Here is a 5,236-nt window from a genome sequence, read left to right as displayed (position 1 = left end):
CTAACATTCAATTAGCAAATTAGGCTAAAAGGTTCCCGTTGAGTACAACGGACGTGAGGGGTGCTAATACCTTCCCCTTGCGTAATCGACTCCCGAACCCGAATATGGTTGCGACGACCATTATTCCATTTTTCAAAAGGTTTTATCGATATTTTCCTATTCCTTCATTGGAATAAATAAAGTTCGGTGGCGACTCTGTTCGAACAAATATTTTCCGCGTCCATCGCGAGGGATCACATTTTTTCCAAGGTGCGACAATGAGCAGTTAGTCCGTAGAGGTTAACAACTTATTTTAATTTGCAGCCTCTGTAGATGCTCTTCTAAGAGTAATACATGCGCTTTCTTTGACTATTCTTATGCAACAAAAATTTGGGCCTGGTCCAATACCATTACTATATCTACCTTGGTTTCTTCTATGATTGACTATTGACAGGTTCTTGACTCTTGTTCTACTAAGATTTCCAAAGTCTTCGTGACTGTTGGTTTCTCTAATGTGAACATGGGGATTTGGAGGGATAGAAATGACTATAAGTTTAAAGACATGATGCTCAGGTGGGAAAGTACTACTGCCATTATTTTCTCCTAGGTTGCCCTTTCGATGTGATTCTTAAATCCTCATTCTCATGTTTCGATGATGGACTTTATTGTGTTGAAAGCTTTCAGGCTCAATATTGATCCTCATGCCCCTAAATTAGTAAAGAAAGTGGTGTGGCGTCCCCTCTCCCTAATTGGATTAAAGGAAATTTGGGTGGTGCCTCTATTGATAATATGACTGCTTGAAGAGGGATCTTAAGGAATCCCTCAGGGATACATCTTGGCAGCTTTTCTTGTTTTCTTGGTCATGGTGTCTCTTTTTTTGTGTGCAGAGATTATGGGTGCGATACTTTCCATGGAGCGTGTTATTGCCTCTCATTGACGATGACTTAACACTCTTCTTGGCATCATATCCATTTCTCTTTCGGTCATCCATATTTATAGGAAGGACAATCATTATGTATATATTTTAGTTAGTTTAGGCCTAACTTCTATAATTTATACATGGTGGGTAACATTCATTTTGATGTAAATAATGCTTATAAAAAGACCCTTCATAATTTACTAACTTTAGATTTTACTAGCTTTTGAAGTCTTAGCCTAATTGACTACACCGTAAGTCGTAATTGACTACATAATACATACTCGCTCCGTCTCATAAAAAATATCTTATTTGAATAATTCACAGTTCTTAAGAAAATGATTGGATGTATTGATTTTGATGATAAAACTAATATCATTTACTAGAATATCCCTATTAATTGTAGTTAAAAGAGTGGTTGAAAAAAGTGAAAGTTAATAAATATGGATATGATAGTGGAAAAATAATAATAAATATTGCATTGATATAGTAAAAGGACAATTATTTTGAGATAGAGAAAAAGTGCAAATGAAACACTTTTTATGAGACGAATGAAATACTAGTTTTGTTTTTTAATAATTTATTTTATATTGGTTTATGTGCAAGACAGATTTGCTTCGATGATACTACTTCAGCCTGGTCTATAAGAAAAAAAAAACAAATTTTACACTTATTAAGAAAGATAGTTAAATGTATTTAATTTTCTTGATTTCATAGAAGAGAGATAATATAATTACTACTATTATGGTAATACTAACTTGTGCTTTTAGGATATAAGTTAAGAAATCCAATTATGAAAAATTTGAATTGAAAAAAACATTAAAAAGATTAATTATATATTTTTATTAAAATCAGTGTATAATTTTCAAGATAATATTTTTTATTTAGTCATTAATTTGTACCTCTAAGACACAAGTTAACATATCCTTACTATCATACTCTCAATTAAATTATTATCTATTAACAAAATTAAATAATTAATACAGGAATAATTTTAGAATAAAGACATTATAAGACTTTTTTTGCTTAAAAATAAGAAAAAAAGAGTCCTATATCATACGATTAATTGAAAAATGGTGTCAAATTAGGAAAGCTCTTCGAATTTAACCATAGCAGGTTTAATAGATTGAATTTAACCATAGCAGGTTTAATAGATATTGTACTATAAGCTAGTACGAAATAGACTTGTAGAGTGTCCATCCCTTTAAAAACAATTTGAATGAAAGAAAAAAAAAACATATTACAAGACCTGGCCTAGCTACTGTCTAGCAACATGCATGAGGACACAACCTATTATGGCATAGAAATTAATGCAAACCCAGAAAATTAAAGAGTAATTAATAGGTCCCATTCCAGTTTGCATCAAGATTTTAGCTACAGCAGTTCTTGAAAACGAAGGATTCCCTTCATTAATTCTGCTTGTCCCCTCTCTACAACCAGTCTCTGTCACTCTTTTTCATTTTGACATCATGCATGAAGTATATATCATTTTTCTACAATGCTAAAATCCATCCCCAATTTTCTATATCCCTAAATTTTAAACCAACAAGTGATTAGTCCCACGACATGACTAATTATTCAATTTATATTATAAGTAAATAAAAAATATTCATTGACATGAAATCTATTACATAAATATTATTCTTAAACTATTTTATTATTTTCATACAAAAAATTTAAAAATTAAAACAAACATGTTCATGATTTGTGGAGATCTTTATAATATAAAATTAGTAATAACATATCATAATTCCTATGATTATTAAAATACATATAATATAATTAAAGTCCAATACTTATAACTATCCAACAGTTGGATTCAGGTTTTGTTGCAAGAAAAACATGATCAAAACAGTTAAGAATCACTTAGTTAGAGTCATTGAATTAAAAATCAAACCACATACATTTCAATCACAACAAATCAGATATAAAACATGACCTAACTATATAACTAGCTATATAGTGATTATAAATGGGTCTAGCTAGCTTCATATAGATCTTAATGCGACAGCTTAACAATATAAACTAAAATTAGATCATAAACATATAATAAACACAAGTTCATACGGACCAGATTCTCAAATTGATTCTCTAGCTATATCCTTCCCCGGTATCCTATATATTTATTTATAGAATTATTTCTACTTATGAATACATATATATTATCAGAAAATACAATATTATATATAGCTCATTGATGCAACTAGTAAGCTATGATACCCCAATTTTACCTACTTCCTATTTTTATATATGTATTATTAACCTACCTACCATTCAAATATGGTAGCTGCGGAAATCTTGATTGTAATTTTCATGGAGATGATCATGTTCTACATCCAGAATCATCCTTTCTCATAATGTTATCAATATATATAGATATTCATCAAGATGAGGAGACATAAACTAAGAACTTAATTTATTTTTTCTGCAGAAATATGTGTATATTATTATATACATACCTTGTTTATGAGGCTTGATGAGATTGGAAAATTTGGAGATGGAAACAAGATATTGACGCGGCTCAATCAAACTACATGGCTGATATGATATGATGATTTTTTATAGCCATGTCGTCAAATTGAGGCGCGTCAATATCTTGATTTGCTTTCTACATCATCCATTTCATTAACTCAGCCTCATCTTTAATCCTATAAATCATGGAGAATAATTCAAGAAATACGAAAGAGCATAAAAATAAAGTTAGAAAGGAAGAACACACCAGAATAGAGATAGTTTCATACCTTATAGTTTTTCCTTGGTAAGATATATTTATACGATGTTTCTTGCTATTTTGAAAACTTTGCAGCTTATGAAGAAGCATAGAGAAATAATAAACTGGCTAGTGTAGTATCACTGTGTGTATGTTTGACCAATGACCATATTCCCACGAATATGCAACTATTAAATAGTTAATTAATTATTCTCTCCTAATTTCAAAAAATACTTTTAAAAATGACTATTCAAGTGTTGATTTGTGTATATATATTTTGAAACTACCTTGCAAATCACAACAAAATTATTTAATGAGTGAATTAAGAAAGAAAGGTTGTTATTGGAAATTCATGTATGCATGGATGCCTTCAATAAGGAGAAATATAGGGTCTTTGATAGAGACTGAATGTCCATAGCTATGGCTTGCATTATTAAATATATATTAATTAAGTTGTTATGACTTACACCAACCATTATGGACCACTAGATTGCGACGGCAAGACAATGAATGCTTCGTTACATTTCAAATGGGTTTGTGTTACTGTAAAAAATTATATTTGTAAATTGTAAATTATAGTTTGTTTTGATAAATTTGTTTGGATAAAGTTTTATTTTAGGTCATATATTGTCTGATGTGAGACTCTTTAATACCCTCACTCACGTGCAAGATTTGTGTATGGGGTTGTGGAGCTAAATGATGGGTAGTCTAATGGATCTTAAAGCAGACTCTAATATCATCTTAAGGATGTGTAGATTAGGCATAACTCATCCCTACAAAATTGGTTTGTAAAGTGATGATTATCATCACTTATAAGCACATGTTCAGGTCATATATGTGGGACTCTTTAACAACCTCAGAAGATGAGAAGGACACAATAGATTGCTTCTTGCTCTTCCAACTGATGAGAGATTTATCAAGGAAGAAGCATATACTTGTAGTGGATCTTTGTGTGTCCAAGCAAGCTCCTCGGGTCAGAATCAGAAAATCCATTGAGACATAAAGTAGAAGAAAAGCTAAAGAATAAACCTTGACCTAGATTATTTTAAGGTATCGCAGGACATGAAACCCAACCAACATATGCTTATCATTTGGAGCATCAAGAAATTGACTTAGCTTGCTTATTTCATAAGCTATCTCAGGTCTAGAATGAGTTAGGTATAGTAGTTTGCCAATGAGTCTACGAAAGGCGATGGGATCAGAGGGAGGAATACCAAGTGTATTGTGAAGTTGTAAATGAGGTTGCATTGGTGTATTACAAGGTTTTGCTCCAATGGGGCATGCATCATGGATGAGATCTAAGGCATATTCTCTTTCCAATGAGGCCTTCTGCATTTCGAGAAACTTCAAAGCCTAAGAAATATTTCAAAACTCTTAGGTCTTTAATACTAAACTTGGCATTTAAGAGTGCTTTGAGATTTCTTATTTCTTCAAGATCAATGACTCATAGAACCAAATCATCCACATAAACTAGGATGACTGTGAACCCTGTTGAAGAAGTCTTGGTAAAAAGGGAATAATCAACCTTGGATTGGATATATCTAGTGGAAACAAGTATATCAGTGAGTTTAGTGTTCCACTGGCATCTAGCTTGCTTGAATCCATATAATGATCTTTGTAATTTGCACACA

At 31.5% G+C, this 5,236-nt stretch overlaps 1 long non-coding RNA gene across 1 annotated transcript; it reads right to left on the bottom strand.

Moving 5' to 3' along the window:
- Window positions 1-1,961: 1,961 nt before the first annotated feature.
- Window positions 1,962-3,942, bottom strand: LOC127086728 (uncharacterized). Its single transcript, XR_007789594.1, has 3 exons — window positions 3,637-3,942; window positions 3,355-3,543; window positions 1,962-2,425 (listed from the first exon to the last, which is right to left on the bottom strand). It is a non-coding gene; the product is annotated as an uncharacterized LOC127086728 (long non-coding RNA).
- Between the last annotated feature and the right edge of the window lie 1,294 nt (window positions 3,943-5,236).

Source organism: Lathyrus oleraceus, chromosome 5 (genome assembly GCF_024323335.1).
Source record: "Lathyrus oleraceus cultivar Zhongwan6 chromosome 5, CAAS_Psat_ZW6_1.0, whole genome shotgun sequence".
Taxonomy (NCBI): Eukaryota; Viridiplantae; Streptophyta; class Magnoliopsida; order Fabales; family Fabaceae; genus Lathyrus; species Lathyrus oleraceus.
The sequence above is the reverse complement of the archived record's forward strand: the minus strand, read 5'-3'. Positions and strand labels throughout refer to the sequence as shown.